The 21155-nt window shown below is 42.4% G+C and overlaps 1 long non-coding RNA gene across 1 annotated transcript in view; it reads left to right on the top strand.

Annotated features, from left to right (window-relative positions):
- LOC138581195 (uncharacterized) overlaps nt 1-20847 on the top strand; it is a 306353-nt gene extending 285506 nt beyond the window's left edge. The window contains exon 3 of the long non-coding RNA XR_011304467.1: nt 17061-20847. This is a non-coding gene — a long non-coding RNA (uncharacterized lncRNA). The remainder of the gene's footprint in view (nt 1-17060) is intronic.
- The last annotated feature ends 308 nt before the right edge of the window (nt 20848-21155 follow it).

The raw sequence follows: 21155 nt of genomic DNA, 5'->3' as shown, positions 1-21155 counted from the left end.
GCGTGCATTTTCGCAGGGGTGCAACCTGTGCTTGCGAGGGAGGGCCTGCATTTTCACAGGGGTGCAGCCTGGGCTTGCAAGGGAAGGCCCGCGTTTTCCCAGCGGTGCAGCCTGGGCTTCCAAGGGAAGGCATGCATTTTCACAGGGGTGCAGCCTGGGCTTGCGAGGTGAGGCGTGCGTTTTGGCTGGGGTGCAGCCTGGGCTTGCGAGGAAAGGCATGCCTTTTCGCAGGGGTGCAGCCTGGGCTTGTGAGGTGAGGCATGCGTTTTCCCTGGGGTGCAGTCTGGGCTTGCAAGGTGGGGCACACAATATTGCTAGGGTGCTGCCTCCACTTACAAGGGAGGGCGCGTGTTCTCGCACCGGTGCTGCCTGGGCTTGTGAGGTGAGCCGCTCAATTGCGCTGCTGTGCTGCTTCCACTAACGAGGGAGGCAAGCATTTTTGAAGGGGTGCAGCCTGGGCTTGTGAGGAAGGGCACACCATCTCGCAGGGGTACTGGATGGTGGGTCAAGGGGAGGACGAAGAGGGTTTCTCCTGGTTTGGGATTTTGCTTGCTTTTTGGTGTGCATGGGGACGTGTTGTGGGCGTTCATCGAGCAGCTTGTTTTTACTTGCCCAATGGTAAGTAAAGCACCTTTGAATCCATGAATATGTGGGGCACGCATACTTTTTTCTGCGCCATGGCTCGCTCTGGGTCCTTCTCAGTGCACAGCGCTTGCCCGATTTTGGCGCCCAACTCCATGAATCGGGCCCATAGTTTTCTAAATTCCTAGTATACAACATCAGGAAGATTTCAAAGGGAAAATTCCAGTTCCACTATTTCAGCACATGTTGGGAGAAGTGCATCTTGGAAAATGCAGGTAGTTTCTGGACACACAGTAATAAACATGACACTATAGGTAAAGTTTGAAAGGGCATAAGCTTATTTCAGTTCTTTCATATGTTAACACAGCGGTAGATAGAGTTTCTGACTGCATGGTTTCCAGCCTCAAAGCATCAGGAAGGTTCAAACTAAAAGGTTAAAAAAAAATGCAGGCTGCAACTTCTGATCTTTCGTTAGCTCAGAAAATTGGAATATGTAGTGTCTTTATCTTAAAACAATATCTTCATTAGTTTAGACACCCTGGTCGGACTAAATATCGCCTTATGCTAACTGAATTTTGAACGGCTTTTGTGTTTTATAAAGTCTATTAAGAAACAGGGTCGGACTGGGCCATCACATTGTCTCGGGCACCAATGAAAAAGTGTCCCACAGTTGTAAATAGCAATTCATTCCCTTTGTGACACTGTTAGAATAGTACCCAAGGGGGAGTTTGTTGGGTGTCCTGACCCACGTTTGAGCTATCATGCTGCAACATTTGGTGCTGTGGGCTTAGAAAATCCAAGATGGCCAAAAAGCCCACAAGTGCGCCAGAATCCAGGAGAACCACGCAGTTTGTGCGCACACCCAAAATGGTTACCTAACTTGCCACCCACCAGTGTAAAGAAAGATCTTTGTTAACAAAATCCACTGTTACTGATGTCAAAAAGTTGCTGAAATCGTGGCTCATTGGACCACTTTAAAGATTCAACCCTTTTGTGGCGTTCCACATAACCATCTTACTGTAAGGAGCCCCATCAAAACAATGTTAAGCAAGGATTTACTACCATGTAAGAACCATTCCTGTTTGGAATGCATTAATCCAAGAAAAATCCCCAAAATGGTTGCATTACCAGTACTCACCACTATCAGAAAGCCGGCGGTTTAAAACAACACCAGACTTTTTTCTTTTTGTGTAAAACTGAATAGATGAACCCAAAGCAGGCCAAAGAAAGACTTACTGAGAGGTGGATACAATGTAAAGTTATATTCTGAAGTGACTTGAAGGTTTATAACAAGACTGGCTGAGCTGTGGATTTCAGCAGTTTAAGTAAATTTGGACTGAAAGACACTAAAAATCTAAATGTTTAAAAGAAATGAGTGACCTACCTTTGAGTGTCACATAGGTTGCAATTGTTTAAATGTCATAGTTTTAAACTTAGAATCAGCATTCTAGCTGCATGTGTAAAAATTGTTAGTTTATTTGGGTGCAGAAAACTGGGTAACTAAAAGTGACATTAGCTGGGGCCTGGCTTAAGGAACTGGATTCTGCTTGACAACTTCCCCCCAATTGGAGTGAAACTGGATCCACAGCAGTTCCCAGGCCTAGCTGCCTTTTGCTGTTCCCACCAAAAGGGATATGACACTTCTCTGATTGAATTACCAAGGGACTGCTAGAGACTAAACATAGGACCCAGGCAGAGGATTTTATTGAAGTGGCCATAAATGGCTTCCTCTTGAACAATGGGCCTTCCAGGGCCCAGGCAGATGGTTTATTGCAGGGGTCATAAAAATGGCTTCCTCTTGGCAGAAACTGGGAGGGGGAGAAACTGGAGACAGAGACTGAGCTTGAAGAAAGTGGAAAAACTGGTTTCTACACCATGGGACTTGGGAAGACACACCCCTGTAGCCAGAATATGGTCTTAGAAAAAGATGAATAACTCATAGTACGGACTTGTCATAATTATTTAAATGATACCATAATTCTTGTGATTTTTCTGCCCACATTTTAAGAGGTTTCTAGAACCGGTGGCATGATCTGGGGGCAAGCTAGCAGTTAAGAGGGTATTACTTAAAATGTATGCATGTTAAAAATCTGACACTTCATCAAGTAATGTCCATACTCCTTGAGCACATGTGTATAAATTTGGGGTAATGTCCGATATTACGAAACCAGTTAAAAAGTGCAAATGTTGCCATTTCTGAATGCAAGCTCCCAGGAAGAGCAGATTTGAACAGGGTATATCTCATGTGATATGTGATGGGTGCATGTAATTTCAAACCACTGAGTATCTATGAAATATGTCTTTTTGAGCAAATATAGATTGTGTGTAAAGTTGACAGGGGTGGGTACTCTGTATCATAAACAGACCTCATCATGATGACACTTCATTTCATTCCCCCAATCAAGGGGAAGAGGAGGAAGTGGCCAATGACAAGTGGAGAGGGGTAGGGCCTAGGAAGCTAGCCTCTCCACCCATTTTCAAAACACATAAAAGCAGACAGTCAGGACAGATAGGGACATTCAATTCCATCTGCTGCGGGACGCTCTGCCGGGAAAATCCATACTTTACCTCCATCAACCTCCAGAGAGCCAACATAGAGACTTCCATCTATCCACCTTCAGAGACCAAGACTTTACTTCAGAATTTGTAGTAGAGAGGTCAACTACAAGCTAAATCCCTCTTTAGCAGGCCTCAAATCATTGCCATTATCAGAGCCAGGCGAGCTGTTTGAATTCTTTGCAAGAACTCTTGCCATTTGCCAGAGAGCAGTGTTGTATCCAGAGAGAGACCAGCTGAACCGGAGACCGCTGTATCCGGACCCACAGACCTGATCAGAACCAGAGACCCAGACCAGACCAGCAGAGTAGAGCTGACCCAGACGCTGTGCGCAGAGACCGTCCGTGGCGAGTGAAGAAAACCTGACCAGATCCGTGACGAGGCACATTCTATTTTAAAATATATTGTGAGTACCTAGCAGAACTGTGCAGAACCAATCTCTTAGTTAAAATAATATAATCCAAACTATTTTAATCTAAGTAGAACTGCCTCCTAACTGTCACCTGTCATTTGCAAAGCTGTCACTTGTCATTTTGAACTTTCAAAATTTCAAATCTGAAAAACGACCTTTACCATATCGCTCATATCTCCGTGACAGTTTGTCTTAGAGACTTGCAGTAACTTTCCTCTGAAAGCTGGGAATCTTGGCTTTTCAACGAACCTAGAAACGCATTCCTATTCCCTATACTTCTGCCGCAATCGCGAAAAACGCACTCGCGAATTTTACCGCGATTTGCAAATTTCTCCACGTGTGAAAACAGCAGCTTCCTTGCTTTCCTTGCTAAAAATTCATTTGCCTCTCAAGAACCATCCCTGAATCATTGCTAGAGTGAGCCTGGACTAATATTAACTAGATACCACTCACCCTGAACCTCTAGAGGGAATTAAAAGCATTTTAGCATATTTTCCACTTCATTGCCAGCACATATAAAAGCATTTTGGGCCTGTGTTTCAAACTTCTGTAGTCTAAGCTTGCTGGGGTGAACTGAATTAAATTTGATTGCATTTCTGAGAACTGTGTGCTTTCCTTACATTTCCTTGCATTGCATAAAGGGGGGAGTGGATTGCCAGAGAAAAGTGATTACATTGTTTTGTTGAAATCATATTGAGTATTTTCTGTATTGCATTTTCATTCAACATTGCATCCATCTGAACTTATATAAAGCATTCTCTACCACCTTATTCTTCTGTTCCTATTCACAAGTGTGCTAGTGCCAGACTATCCATTATTGATTACTGCTCAGATTAAGTGTGATATTCAATTATTAATTTATTATAAAGTGTGATATATATATATATATTGTTTAAATTCTTAAATAAACCTTTTAACTTGCAAAACAGAACTACTTCTTGGCTCAGTGCGGTCAGGGGGATTCCAAGAGAGGGGTGTTATATAGGGGTAGTCATCCAGAACGCATGAACTGGACATAAAGATATATCAATAAGGGTTTCCATTCAGTATCCCGGACTAGGCATTGACTTAGCTGTAGTGTTGAATTGAATCCTCTTACAAGTTTTTGATAAAATGTGATGTAAATTGTGCATTTCAAAGAAAATGTATTCAGAAACACTGGTCAAAACTATTAGACACATAGTGAAGTAACTCATCAAGCTGGCCGACATTTGGCAAAAAAGTGACCCACTTTGACCACAACAACATTTTGCCTTTTTGGTTCGGCCATGGGAGTATTGCCCTATAGGCCAGTCTGAGCCTGATAAGATATTCCTCAACTGATGATTCTAAATATAAACTAAGTGCTCCCAGGACCGAAATGTTATGGAAAAAGCAAGTTGGCTGCAAAGTTATTGGGCCCAGTAAAGAAAAGAAATAGGCCACTGAGTTGGGTCCATTAAACCCTTCATCTATTAATACCAACCAAGGCTTTTCTGGTTTCCTTTTTTTGGAGCACCACAATGGGTTAATAATGAATCTGGTTGTCTAAACAGGTAAGAACAGAATTTATGACAGTGATGTTTGAACTTGCCAGCTGGTACACCTACCTACCAGTTGCATGAGATTGGAATTACAGCTGCATATCCCTAATTTATATTAGCTTGGGCCTTGGCACCATGGGCGGCACCAGGCATGGACTTGGGAGAGCTAAAGCCCCCGCTCCCACTTTGGCGCAGCAGGCATCACTCTGCTGTTATGCACAGCCTGATGCTCAGAGGCCTAGAACCTGTCATTTTTCTCACCTCGGAGAGCAGTGTATTTACTTAAGCAAATACACAGCTTTCCAAGGTGAGAAAATAGGCATTGAAGTGAAGGTAGAGGCAGAGGACAAATGCCTGCCATGGGGATATCAGTCAACCGCCCCCCACCCCCCCACCCAAGTTGCAGCTAAAGGCTTAACTGCTGGCTGAACTTTTGTATGGCTATACTTTCAATAATTACCATTAACTAAAAAAAGTGTCTTTGTGTGCATGCAGGGATTGCATGTATGCATGCATGTATGAATGTATGCGTGCATGCATGTGAGGGAGTGTGTAAGTGGGTTTATGTTTGAATGCTAGGAGGTGTCTGCGGTGTCTAGTCAAATGGTCAACAGACAAATGGTCGACAGACAAATGGTCGACACAATTTGGTCGACCAGACAAATTATCGAATTTTATTTTTAGTTATATAGATTTTTTTAGGTCTTCGTTTAGGGAAAAAAAGGGGTTTTTAGCAAAAAAAAGTGGGTTGGGGGGAACGCCCCTAAAAAAACAAATGTGAAAAAAAAAAAAAAAAAAATGTGATCATTTGACCTGTCGACCTTTTGGTGTCGACCATTTGTCCTGTCAACCATTTAGATTCGACCAATTGACCTACAACCAGTGTCTGCAAGTGCACACCTATGAATGAATGCCGTGTGAATGATATACACTGCGCGTGTTAATGAGCGCACAGTCTAAATGTTTTGGGTGCTCCTGTGAATGAAAGAATGGCTGTGTGGGCCCGTGACTGGTGTGTCAATTTGTGTATATCTCTGTGTGTATCTGTGTGTATGCACACTGGGACCTGGGAGGGTCATTGGAGCATGAACATTTGTTGACACAAGCATGGCATGTTTTACTGCTGTTTTTGGGCAAAAGAAAGCCAACAGGAGTGTTTTTATGTGATGGTGGGATTGGGGGATGGGGGGGTTGGAGGAAATACTACAGTGGGTCTGGCCTGGCTGGTTCTTACTGCGGCATGGAATGCTGTACTCACATTAAGGGCAAAGCCAAGATGAGTGTTCTTACATGGGGAGGACATTTTTCCTTATTGTGACTTGGCTTTTTATTTTACTGGTGTTAAAATAAAAAATGCAGCATAAATATTCTTACATTGGGATTATAACATGATGAGTACAACATAGGTTTTCTTATATGGGGGATTTGTGTAATGATATATTATTTATAGCGCTTTCACCAAAGTTCTGTTCAGAGAACATATTTATATAAAATGTATCACCCAACCAAAATTTGCACTCATTTACAACAATGTATTTATGTATTGTATTTATTGCACCCAAACCCATAAATATTACAGCACTGGTACAACTTGGTGAGCAGGGAAAACACAGTATAGTACAGTGTAAGAGAGAGAGGTAACAAGGTGCAAAAGCTAGATAATAGTATGTCCTTAGAGATCAGGGAGGTCACTTTGAAGTATGAAAGGCTGAGTATGCCTTGCCAGGATTTCAACCTGCGAATCACACTCAGATTACAACAGCATGCGCTCAGCCCACTGAGCTATTTTACCGGCTAGCCAGCAAGAGCATGTTTTCTTATTGTGGCATTGCAATGTATTACTGGTGTTAAGGCCAAAGGCAATATAAGTATTCTTACATTGGGGTTGGGGCATTCGAGCAGCCTGCAAGGTAATGTTTTCTTACTGTGGCATGCCATTTTTTACTGCCGTTAGGTAGAAAATACAACATGATGAGTGTTCTTATATGGGGAGTGGGGGATTTGGGTAGCCAGCCACAATATGTTTTCTTACTGTGGTATGGCTTTTTTCACTGGCATTAAGGCAAAGCCAAAAGGAGTATGTTCCTACATGGGGTTGCTGGCATGTATTGTCCGAGCCAGCATAAACATGCTTTGTTATACTATCCTTACTTGCATTATGGACAAGGCAATCATGAGTATTTTCCTGTGTGGGAATACTGGGATATATAGGTGCATTAGAATGGACATGTGTGAGCACAATCAATATCAAAATGTGTTTTTACACTTGCAGAGTACTGGCATATAGTGGGCAAAGGCATTATGAAAATGTGTTTGAAAATGCTCCTGTGCATTGTTGGTGGCTTGGCATCTAATGGAATATGTTTGTCTTACCCTGCAAAACCGATTGTAAACTGTGTGGCTTTTCACCTAATTTATCACAGCAAGTGTACTGAAAAATGAACTGTTAACCCATTATTTAAAAACGTTTCTCAAGGGGACAACTCCCCCCCTCGATTGGTTTGCCCTCCCTCACTACTCTCTGTCACTCCTATGCATTTGGCCGGGGGCGGAACATGTACCCTTCCTTCTTCAGGCTCTTCTTAGTGTGGGCCCTACTGCATTAGCTCCAGGCCCCACTTGTTACAGAATCATGGCTACGCCTCTGGTGAGTTGGATTGAAAGATGGATCTTTTGGGCCAAAGAATGTCATAATACCTACTCAGCCTCCTCGGCTTGAGGACAGGGAAGTTGGATGGGGGGCTTTAAGGGAGGGGTAATCAGTAGCGCAATAGGTTTAATGTCCCGTCTCACTAACAGTTTTCAAAAACTGGCATCCAGCTCCCCTGAAATGTTGAGGCTCGGTCTGCCCCTGCTTGGCACCCTATTGGAGTATTTGTTAAAAATAATAAGAATGGCAGCCAAACCCTCTTTGGGAGGTTTTGTTGTAAGAATGTTTACTTGATTCGTTTGTACTTTTTTTTTTTTTATTGAAATTTAGCAGAAATAAATCTACTTTTTTCAAAAAAAAATTAAGTTTGTACTTTATTTCGGTAGAAATACCATAAAAGTCAATAAATACAATACATACCAGTACAAACACAAAAAACATCATCATTATTAAAATCCAGTGCTGGTCAGTAAAAAGAAAAACAGTCAAATAGAAAAAACAGGGCTAGGTTTGAATGTTTTATTCAAGTGCACAAGTTTTCTTCATTTGACGTGTTTTCGTCGCGCTAGTATTTTTTACATGTCTGTACTTTCATAGTGTTATTGTTGGTGCAGGCGTTTTTCGTTGACTTTAAACAAAAATGGGTGTATTTGGTAGGGTATAGTGGCTGGGGTGGGATAGATAGGGGTTTGGAGAACCCCCTGCCCATTTTTACAAACAAGTAAAATCCGTTTTGTTAACTTGGAGCTACACCAGACTTTCTGGCTATACATCTTAAGGAAGTTTCTCTAGTGATGAACAATACTAGGTTAAAATTATACCTCACCCACAAGACACGGTGAGAGAATTATTTGCCCACAAGAATTGGTCTGAAGTTATAATTGCAGTTCTAGCTTACCACGCACGCCAAAATGATGTAATTACCTCTGAGCTAAAACATCTACAAGGTAGCAGGCATCTCATGGAGTTATAGTGTAAAATGGTGCATCAAGAGTACCAAAGAGTGGACCCTGGAAGACAGATAAGTGCTGTTTCCTTGTCGCGCCCCCAAAAATGTGTGCCCTATATCGTCCAGAAATGCCTGGCCGCCCTCCTCCACCATGGCCCACGAAGCAGCCAGTAATGGCCGCCGCACATAAAGGGCCATGGCTGCGCCTCCACAATGCGTTCAAACCAGGATAAAAAGCCAAATGACCCAGCATATGCAAATGCAAGGGTAAGGGAGAATCTGCTTTACTTACTGTCCTTTTTTTCAAATTATTTAAACATGAACATTTCAAATGTTAAGTTTTGGCTATTAGGTGACTCCTAAGTGCTGCCTGTATGCCAAAACTATTGCATTAGAATACAGCTAGAGGGAATGGCCCATGAGGAGGGACAAGGTACTTGCGGGTGTTGTTTGGTTATATACCCACCCATTGATTGCACATAGCCTATTAAACCCTGTGACCATTCCCACCCACATACTGCCCCTCCCGCCCAAAACACACCCTCCTGGGATCTCTTTGAATTAGATTTATCAAGCCTTAGCCATCAAACCTGGCAGTATTTTTGCATCACAGTCTCTGGCAGTTAATGGTTTAATTGACGGTGAAAACACACAACTGGTGTAACAAAGATGTCATAACCAGGCCTGCCTTCAGCCACTCGATTTATAAGTTCTATGCATGCCCTTCACTGAAGTCCTGTCAAAAGAAGCATTGTCAAAGCCAACAGTTTTGGCTTGTGTAAAGGTGTTAGGTAGGCATATGCCAGACAATGCTATTATAGGCCTAGGTACTTACACCATTTTTCAGCTGTTACCATTAATGGCCAGTTAGTACCATTATATCAGCGCCTAGCAAAGCCCTATCCCATGCCTACCCAAATGCCCAAACTGTTGGCATTGGCAATTCTTGTTAAAACAATAATTACAAATGCCTATGAATAACAAAGAACTGGTGGCATGGGATTGGTTGGCAAGTGGGCATACTAATCAGACCTTCCAGGATTTTACGGCATGAAATAGCAAATTTTGTGGGATGAAATGGCAAATTTTGCGGCACAAACCTTTATTTATTGCTGCATTTTTGCAGGACATTTTGCATTAACTGGAGGGTGTAAAATTGCCACATTGCAGGAAATAGGCAGAGCGCAAGGCTACAAGAGATCCACGGTATCATTATTATGTGTCTTTTGTATTCATTTAATAGGAAGAGTCTCAGATGTCTCTGGCTTGGCAGAACAGTGTTTGATTTGGCTAAATCTTTGGTTTAATGTGAATGCCTATTTAATAGTATTAACTAAATTGATCATTATCAGTTGTAATGCTGAACATATTCCCCTTCTATGTTCTCCAATCCCCCAAATACCTACACACCTCTCTCACCAACACACATCTCACCAACTCCCCATCACAACTTTCATTCCTGTACCTCACTCTGTCATACAAATCACGTGCTATGTCACACTGTCAAGTCACAATTTGCACCGCCATGCCCCTGCCACACTCCAAATCATACTGCCAACTAACACCTTACACTCTACAATTCCTCCCGCAATATCCAATCCTTCATTTTTTTGTGCTGCTTCTGCATCTTGCATCCTTTCTCCCATTCTATCACACTATTCCCTCATCCTTTTTCCCAATCTGCAGCTCACTGCCTCTTTCTGGCCAACCGCTTCCTCTCTGCTTTCTGGCTCACTGACCACACGCTCCCTCTACTTTCTGTACCTCCGCTCGCTCTCAAATTTCTGGCCCACCGCATCATTGCTTCCTCTGCTCTCTTGTGCACCGCTTCCTCCTCTGACCCACTGCTCTCCCTCTGCTTTCTTGCTTATCACTTCACATCTCATCCATCACTCTCCCTCTCGCTCTCCTTTCCCTCTCACAGTGTAAGCATTTAAAAAAAAATTAAATGTAGATTTTGACCCAGATCCTCAAAAAAATGGGGCATTTAAAAATAGAGATGAAGATATGCTATTTTTAGACAACCCATTTTTGGAAATGAGAAGGTCACCTTATTCTCAAAGGTGACCGGCACATTTCCACAGGCTTGAGCTGTAGCACAAATTGTGTGCTGGCCAGCTGCTTTGAATGGTGTTCTGGGTTGTTTGAAGTGTAATTATTTGCGGCGGAATTGACCGTAGTCAATTTCACCGCAAATTGATTTGCACTTCAGCCAAACAACCCAAAATGTACCTTTCACCACCACCCCACCCACTCCGCTACTTAACTACTTGGTCGCTGCCACTTCCCCTGCAACCCTGCGGTGTCAGATCCGTCCCTCTAACGCAGGTTCGTTCTGACTCCACAGGGTCCCTTTTTTGTTATTTTCTTTTTTTGTCCCTGCCTCCAATTTTGAGGAAGTGGGGGACCCACCTGAAACCCCCTAACCTAAAAATACTGAACTTGGGGAGCGGGTGACACCACTGCAACACATGTTCGGTATTCATAAAAATCAATCGAATAGTACTGGACGAAATAGGTCAAATTGTACCATTCGATCAATTTTTGTCCTCAAAATGGGTAGTACCTTGAATAGAATCGCTCTCCCGACAGTGTTCTGCAAGCTCCCAGTGCCTTTCACAGGGACAGGCCCTTCAATTTCTGCACATTTAAAAGTGCATCTTGCTTGGAAATGAGGGATGCGCTTTTAAATTGGCAGAAACACCACTTCATTTGATCAAGGAGGTGAAAAGGGCCATCTGAATGGGCACACATATAAAATGGCACATTCATGTGTCCCTTGTGGATTGGGCTGCTCTTTTTTTGGGCACAAGTGATGAGATGTGTTGGCGCATTTCATTTCTTGTGTAAAAAAAAAATAAATAAGTTGAGAACCTGGCACCCTCAGTATTTTGTTTGTAAACAGTAATTTTTGCAGATTAATTTAAAAAAAAAAAACTTTTTTATATATTTTTTCTTTTTTAACGTTGCTGTTTTTGCCCAAAACGGCCGGTTTCGTGGCATTTTGCAGGATCACACAATCGCTATAAGCTGGAGGGTCTGACTAATCATCATTGCCTTTTAGATAACACATACTTGTGACAAAATATTGCAGAATGGAACATTCAGATTATAGCAACGTGTGAGGCTTAGCTATCACTCTTAAAAATAATGTTCTTAAGGAGTTGTTATTCTTTTGATGTAATGGAAGAGTGGCTTTAATCATGCTTGTCAGATGGGCTGTGAGAATGTTTTACGTGTGTTGCTTTACGGTTGTGAAACGAAATGTTAAACAACCAATTGTGCAATGAAATACACATTAAACTAAAACGTTGTTGTAATGGTCGAGAACCACGGACGGATCCATTAATTTCAAACAACGTAGCACACCAAGTACAGCAATGGTGTTGTCTCATTGTGTGTGTTAAACATTCACAGTGTATGAATCCAAGTACGATTAATAAATAATCCCTTAGCAACTGTGCACCACAATTCCTGTAGGTGCTGTGCCCTTTCAGCTAATAACACTGTCACTGGTACAGGACCGCCTACTAGCCATCACTAGATATGTGCCTCCATATAAGAGCCACACAGCAAAGTACTGTGAGCATGAGAAGTAGATGAAAACGTGGTCTCTTAGTAGGCAATGTCTTATAGGGCAGTGCTAATCCATAGTTAACTGTATCATTCCAAGACCAACAGCTCCCAAGGATGCACCAACCACATACACATTTCGCCTTCACAGGCAATCATCGGTGGGGCAAATATGGAAAGCATTGCGATTGAAGCTTTGGGGCATGTTTACCAAACACCATTAATATTATGGAGGATTTAAAAAAAAATTAAAAAAATCTCTTCTCCTGTAATGTGAGACTAGAATAGGCCATTTGAGCTCATTTGAGCTCATAAGAGACACAGTGGCGTAGCACCACTTAGAAGCCATCACTGGAAGTTCATCTTCAGATCTAAACCCTACAGAAGTGGTTACGGGTTATGCAAATTAGAAGAAAAGCTTGTTTTTGTTCCATGCAAAAAAGTACCACTTTCTCATAGGACAATGCTACTTTATACATAGTTGTATCAATCCAAGGTTGAGAACTCTCAAAACTTCCAACAATCAATCACATACGTGTTTCATCATCAGAGTGGCACAGTTTGGCATCATTGTGAATGGGGAATGCTACAAACCTAGTAAGGGTAAACGAGATAGTGGACCCCTCACTCACTGCCCCCAGAGAGACGTGTTCCATCAAGCAAACCTCACTTATGATGCACAGCAAATCAGAGGCACCTTTCTAAGGTTCCTGTTGGAACTCCTTTTCAGAGAATTGGCTGGACTTTAATTCTGTACTATTGTTGTAGGCAGGATCATATTGATTTGCAAATAAAACAAAATCTCATCTTCCTAAAAACGTTAGGAAGGATAATCAAGACAGGAAACCCTTGCTCTCTGTACTCAGTGATGAGCTGCACTAAAGTGACAGCCGACTGGTATTGGCAAACACATGGCACTAGGGCTGCTTCTGGCACTTTGGTTTGGTGAGTAGTGTTGCAGTATTTTGCAACGTATTTTCCTGGTTGATAGGGTAAGCTTGGATGAAAATTGGTATTGCTTTGCTGGTATCGCACAGAAAGCTAAAATGTGATTGTATGCCTCCCAATTGGGCATAATTCCATATTTCTCACGTATGGCAAATGCTGAATACCTGCTGGTAAGACTGCTGCCAGTAAGATAACGCAGGGTGCACGTAAGATAGCTCAGGGGGTTGAGTACTCACTGCTGTGATCTACATGTCCGAGGTTCAAATACCGGCAAGGCCAACTCAGCCTTTCATCCTTCTGAGGGCGATAAATGAGCAACAACTTCGTTTGGGTGATATTGTATGTAAATATGTTCTTTGTAAAGTGCTTTTGGCGAAAGCGGTATGTAAATAACACATCATTATCATTGATACCTTGAACTAAGTTAAAAAGGATTGCACCTCATGCCCGCTGTGCTAGAGATATGCAGTGCCTCACTGACAAGACCCAACAAGGCAGTTTCCGTTGTCTGTTTTCACTTAGGTGCTCTTGTCAGAGGAGGATCCCCCATCATGTCAGTGCTAGACTCTCCTGGTAGGTGGGGTCATGATTACATGAACCTGTCTGTTGCTTCTCTGGTGCGTCATAGAAAGTTAGAATTTGATTATAGACCCCCACCGCCCCCTTACTGAGCACCACCATCCTATGGACAATGCTATTTGGCTCATTTCATTCTCAGCAGCAACATTCTTAACCATTGGGGAAATGTTGAAACGTTTTGTGTTCACCCTCATCTAGTGGATGTAACACACATATTGAGGTTTTACACGCATTGTCATAGCTCTCTGAGGATGCCCACCAAGGCGGAAACATGAGTCTGGCATTGTGGCTGCTACTCCTTCTCAGAGGACTAATGTCTGCCATTTTAGGGTTTGACTGTTCTCGTGTTCAGGACCAGATTAATAAATTGATGTGCACTTCTCCTCTGGTGTGGCACAGAGAACTAGAGTGTGATTGCAGACACTTCTGAATGGGCACCGTTCCTTAGAGCATTGTTGAGACACCTTTTGGAGATGTGGATTAATAGGTTAGCGTCCTTGTTAAAAGTAAAGTAAAATACAGCACTGTTACAGAGTTAATTCACAGCAAAGATTGGGTGTGAGGGCTATCGCCCTCTGACATTGATCTCTTGATCAAGAAACAGTTATGTCCATCGAATCCACAGAGTACTGCAAGGCACACCCGTTCCTTACATTTGATTTAAGTTTTGTAAAGTTGTACTCTAAGATTGCGACAGACATTCAAAAAATTCTCTCAAGGATAGTTTGTGCTCATGATTTGCAGGTTATTTGTGAATTGATTAAGCACCCATTTGTGTTGATACGTGTTTCGGCCACCCAGGCCAGTTCCTGATTACTAACCCTCCTTGTTCCTCCAGTGTAAACACCATTCAATTAATTTAAATCTTGCATCACCTACCTAACACCAATTCCTATTTTTCTTTCCACATAATTAATGATTTGTACTTACATGTAATGAATGCATTTGATACAGAATATGATTTATCCACATAAGATATGAAAGTGCAGTACATTCAGCCCAGTTTTGAGAAAGGCCTGGCAGGCCGAAACACGTGTCAACACAAATGGGCGCTTAAAGGTATGGTCTAGTAAAAAATTTTATTTAAAAAATAGATAGGCCACATAAAAAAGAATATACTAGCATCCTCCGTTTTAAAACTTCCTATGTAAAATTTTGAGCTATTCAAGCTCAAAATTCGAAAAAGCAAGCACAGGCGCGCTGCCATTTTGTGAAATGGAGGCCCTCCTGTGCTGGCTTTTGCTTTTGCGGCACTAATGAAGGAAAAGCCAGCCAGCTGTAGTAAACAAAGTCTACCACTGGGTGGCTTTCCCTTCATTAGTGCCGGGACTCGGAGGACGCGGACCGGGACCAGAGCAGGAAAGCTGCAGCTGAATCTCGGTAAGTGCTATTTATTTTTTTTACAAAAAATAAGCACTAGCTGCGTTTTTTTTTCTAAGTTTTCCGGGCTGGAGGAGCCCGGAAAACTTAGAAATAAAACCGCAGCTTTAAAAACGTTGCATTTATGTTTGCAGTCGCTTTTGAAGCGACCGCAAACATAAATACAACGTTATTGTGTTGGAAAACGCTGCGGTTTTAAAACCGCAGCGTTTTCCAACACAACCGCGTTGTGTCTGCCTGAATCTGCTTTACCATTTGGGGCTCTCGGGCTCCGGGAGCCCGAGAGCCCCAAATGGAAAAGCAGATTCAGGCAGACACAACGCGGCATTGCGGAAAACAACCGCGTTGTGTCTGCCTGAATCTGCTTTACCATTTGGGGCTCTCGGGCTCCCCACAGGGAGCCCGAGAGCCCCAAATGGGAAAGCAAATTTAGGCAGACAACGCAGCATTTAGCATTTCCCATTTGGGGCTCTCGGGCTCCCCACGGGGAGCCCGAGAGCCCCAAATGGGAAATCAGCTGCAGGTAGAAACACTACGCGGCATGTAAACATAACCACATGTGTTTCTGCCTGCTGTGGCTTTCACTTTGGGTCTCGCGTCCTCCGAGTCCCGGCACTAATGAAGGGAAAGCCACCCAGCGGTAGACTTTGTTTACTACAGCTGGCTGGCTTTTCCTTCATTAGTGCCGCAAAAGCAAAAGCCAGCACAGGAGGGCCTCCATTTCACAAAATGGCGGCGCCCCTGTGCTTGCTTTTTCGAATTTTGAGCTTGAATAGCTCAAAATTTTACATAGGAAGTTTTAAAACGGAGGATGCTAGTATATTTTTTTATGTGGCCTATCTATTTTTTAAATAAAAATTTCTACTAGACCATCCCTTTAATCAATTCACAAATAAATTCCAAATAATGAGCAAAAACAATTCTTGAGAGAATTTTTTTAATGTCTGGCGCAATCTCAGAGTACAAATTTACAAAACTGTTACAGAGTTATGTTGAATCTGTAATTCCTGTGAGATGGAAATTCCTACCTCCAGCCCTGGCCTGGGAAAATACTCGATTAGCTTTAGTCTGGAATTCCTTTCCAGTAATGATTTAATTTCTAACTTCCGATCCCTAGAAAATAGCATCTTGGTATCTGTAGTCGCTGGATTCACAATATTCAACATCGGGAAAGTTGGAACTGCAAATTCCAGTTCAGATCTTATTGTGGTTCAAGAAACCTCGGAAGATGCAGTCTCTGGTTGCATAGTATCACGCATCACAAAATCAACACAACTTTGAATATTGTACATTCTGAAAGATGAAGTGTGGCTTTGTATAATACATCTTAACAATAGAAGGAAGTTTGGACAAGTGCAAATCCTGTTTTCATATCTAACCGTTTCCCTGCAGAGGATGTTGTAGAAGATGTAATGCTTTTATCTTGTGCATTTTAAGTGATACTGACTTCTGATAATGTGAAGAATCCCTTAACATGACTACTGCACCCTCAACCCCTTAAATGCTCAGGGCGTCTGTGTTCTTACTGAATTCCCATAAGAAATCATGTTAGGCTCTGTCCACTCCCACAGTTAAGTTTAAAGCACTTGCCTCAGTGAAGGGCTGTGAACTATCACTATTAAAGCAAACTTCACAACCCTCCCTGCCCTCTCACCAAGCCCCACCCAATCACCGTTGGTTGAGGTCTGCAGAGTAAATAGGATCCTGGCAGGCATCGCTGCATGGATGCATATTCTCACTGGGACTCCTGAAGAAGGAGCTGGCCACCTCCTTCAGATTTCAAACCCTGATACAGAGACTACTTAAGATACCCTGAACTGTCAATGAAAATTGGTGCAACTTCTGCTGGCGTCATGCCATCTCCAATTTAGGAGAATCCAATGTCTTATCTTCTTTTTTTTCTTTCAGGTGCAAATGATTGGACTGGGAGCAGTATCTTTTTTTTTTTCAACAAGACCGAAAAATGTCCAAACGAGCGACCAGGAAAAGGGGAGAACTGAGGAGATGAACAGATGAGGCAATGACAAGTGTGGGAAGTTGTAAAGACAAACTGTGAAAGAGAGAAAATGAAGAAGGGGAAAAAAAGGCCAATGTGGGATTAGGGATGGGGCAAGTAAGACAAATGAGATTGCGTGCAAATGATGAAATGACAGGAAGAAGATAGAAGAGTGGAAGGGAGGAGGAGTGATGAGAAGAATGGATACATATGTTGGATTTGGAGTTGTAGGATGTGTGTCTGTGCTAATCATTAAGCACTTATCTAAGCGCTAGAAACCGACCAGCCCATAGACATACAGAACAGGAGCACGAGAGCTGATTTATTTTCTTCTGAAGGAGAGCAAGAAGCTGGCACAGATATCTACCAAGGCAAAATATTCCAGAGCGCTGTCGCCACACCTGGAACGAACAGCCACGTGCCTTTTTTGGATCCATAGTGGGCTGGTTCTATGTCATTATTTCTATTTTTGTAGGCCGCCAAAGCAAAGGAGAATTTTTTTGTCTGCCGATTTCCGGCAGCCTACAAAAATGGAGACAATGACATTTCTTTGTTTTTTTAAAAAGGTTGCTTGACCTAATACCAGCGGCCCATCGCAGCTAGATGAGGTGGCTGGTACCATCAGATCATCTCTTTCAGAAGAGCAGGGCAAGACAGTCAGATGTTTTTTACATTAGAGTCATTAGGCCCGATTCATGGAATATTTGCCCAGTTCAAACTGAATTTGCACTGCTGAAAAGTGACTTTGCACTGCTGACACAAACCCTGATTCATGGAACCGTGCAAAGTAAATTTTTGAGGTGCAAAGCCCGTGCAGAGTCAGCGCATAGTCAGAAATACACTTTGCACAGTTCCATGGATTAGGGTTTGTGTTGGCAGTGCAAAGTCCCTTTGAACCAGGCAAATATTCAATGAGTCTGGCCCATTGCTTTGACATTCACCCCTGCCTGCACCAGTTCTCTTCTGACCATAGGTGGCGAACTTGAGCTAAAGACCGAATTTACTTGGGGGCTCTTTGACATGGTGGCAAATAACAAATCACAATAAGATGTTACCGTGTCTGTGGTTTGATACATTCTGGATAGGATGGGAAATCGTGTGTTAAAATAGACATTTTGTTTATGACATATTATAATTGTTCTTTTATAACGCGCAGGAACGGGATTCAAACCTCTGTTGCATTGTGTTGTCTTGCTTCCAATACAAACGCATTGCCCCTGAGCCATCCTTCCTCCCCACTTAGATGATTGTCTTTCATTTTCTAATGAGAGACAGAGAGAGAGTGCGAGAGAGCGGGAGAGAGAGAGAAATGGTTTGAGACAACAGTGATTGAAGGAAGGACATATGGGCAAATGGGGAATTCGGAAGGGAGAGACATAAAGTGAGGGGGAAAATGAGTGAATATCAGAGTGATAGTAAAACAAGGTGACCAGAGAGGGAAACATTAAATAACTTTAAATAAACATGAGTAGCGATAAACAGGGAAGGAACTGTTGCAGCACTGAGTGAGAGAAAGGAAAGGAGAGGCCAAGTCGAACCAAAGAGTGCAAAAGTACAAAGATTGGAGCGCAGGGAGAAGATTTTGACAGAAAGATAAATTGAGGAAGGAACAGTGGTATAGATGTGAGCAGTGGAGAGAGAGACAACGGTGATTGTGGAGGAAGTGATTGACAAATGAATTGTGAAAGAAAGGAGAAAAGTAAAGAAAGAAGCAGAGAGAGAAAACAGAGAGATAGAGTGATAGAGAAAGGGTTTGAGAATACAGTGATTGAAGGACACATGGTGAAATGAGGAAATGGTTAGTGTGAAAGAAAATGTGAGTGTAAACAAGTGAATAGCAGATGAATGAGGGAAACTATGTGGAAACATGGAAACACCGGAAGTAAGATATACGAGGGACAAAAGAGAAAATGAGAGTGAGGCCAAAGATGGAATGAAAAGCAAATATGGCACAAGAGGGCACAACTATAAAAAAACGTATTAAAGGGCTAAATGAGACTTATCGGATTTGCTTAACTAATGTAGAGGGTGGAAGATAGTGGAAAGGGGAGTGGCTTAATAGAGTTTGAGAAATAGAAGAAGCTTTTAACAAGAAGGAATGAGAGTTGAGAAAAAGGGATAGCAGAAAATGCCTAGCGTATACTCTACAGTATGTTAATTAGAAACTAAAGATCAGGAAAGGGAATATGAGAATGTTGACAGAACAGGACAGAGAAAATGGATGATGAAGAGGGGGAAGAGATAGAAAAGAGTTCAAAAGTGGAAGTGGAGAAGAGATAAACAGGGAATCTAGACTCCAGGCAGGGAATAAAATGCAGCAAGTATTGGCCAAAAATATGTGTTGACCTTAATTTGGGAACATTTATGCTGTGAGTTAAAAACACATATCGACAAAGCACTGACATGTTCACACTCGGAAACAAATCAAACAACATATCCTGCCTGCAATGTCTGTAGTGATGTAATACATCAGCAGTCTTTTTATTCTGATCAGAGCTATGAGTTCTCTTTATAGAGCACTTTCGTTTCAATGTTTACTTAAATTTTCTGCAGCTTCCCACCTGACCTATAATTCTCCCAAGAGCATCCATCTCCATCTTCCACCTCACCTGAGGTGTCCATGTATAAGAGGCTGCACCCAAATGAATTCCTCCCACGCAGGTTGTCCTATTTGGAGAACCCTGTTTTATCCACTGCTGCCCATTACAGTGGCATTCAGAAATAGGGACGGGCGACCCAGCTCAAATCATAAATGTCTAAAGAATGGAGCTTTAGATCTGTTTGTGTCAATTAAAAATCTTAAACTGAATCTTGAAATCACTTGAAAGATTCAACCTCCATTTGAACAGCACACACAAAAAAGAATGTGTGCTGGCTTTCCGCAGATTTAACAATTGTACATTTTCCTTTCTCCATTGAATGCCCTTTAACTCTAGTATTCTTTAATTTTTTACACTTTTATGATATAAAACACTGGCTGCCATTTTCTCAGGTCAAATCCATTGTATTTATTTTAAACCAATAGGTACCTTTTTTCAATTGGGGGATTGGCTGATTACAACTGATTCAAATCATTACTTAGACTTGTAATTATGATACTAGTGTAGCATGCTCAGGCCCACACATCGCAATTCATAACTGTGCCAAAAGGCAGACTTTGGTTCCAGAGCGAGACCTCATCCAAAGCTTTATGGTGGAAGATCGTAATGAGCGCATGCTGCTGCAGTGTCTGGAAACCAACCCAGTTGTGGAGGTTGCTGCTAGGTCTGGCCTTGTTGATCCATCAAACAACAAAACCCACCCAGGTTCAAATGATGTCTGCAAGGAATATGCATGGATCATAATACACCTCTCATTATGTGGCCAGACTCTCTTGGCCCCTGCTCCCCCTCCCCCTGTACCTCTCTAAAGACTCTTGGAGTCGAACTTCTCCCCAATGGGTCCCGAGAAGTCCAGATTTCTGCCATCTGCAGTGCTGGGTTTGGGACACTAATGCCCTAAGGAAAATTCTCCCCCTCATCCCTGCTGAAAATCGAATAACCCTGGTGACATCCACTGTACGTAGTTCATTAGACTTTTGTAATGGCATCTATCTGAGTCAACCCAAGTACCAGATCCAGCGGATGCAAGTTTTGTAGAACGCTGCTGCTCGTCTGACACATGGGGCACCCTGTTTGACTCCTTCCCTTTGTTACACCGTTTGCACTGGCTCCATGTGGCCGCCCACATAGAGTTTAAGATTTTATGTGTAGTCCATCGAGCCTTCCACAATGTAGGCCCACATTTTTGAAAAATAAACTGCAAAAATATTGCCCAGCAAGAAATGTGTGCTCTAATTCTCATCAACTCCTCATGATCCCCAAATTCTGTAGGAAACGTTTAGGTGGTCGCTCTTTTTCTGTGTTGGTACCCAGCTTGTGGAATGCCCTCCCTGTTGACTTAAGAACTCTGTCTGACAATTGTTTTTTAGAACAGTCTTGAAAACACATCTGTTCAACCATTTCCTT

Source organism: Ambystoma mexicanum, chromosome 3p (assembly GCF_040938575.1).
Source record: "Ambystoma mexicanum isolate Mex_15411 chromosome 3p, UKY_AmexF1_1, whole genome shotgun sequence".
Lineage (NCBI taxonomy): Eukaryota > Metazoa > Chordata > Amphibia > Caudata > Ambystomatidae > Ambystoma > Ambystoma mexicanum.
This window is presented reverse-complemented; position numbering and strand designations above follow the sequence as displayed.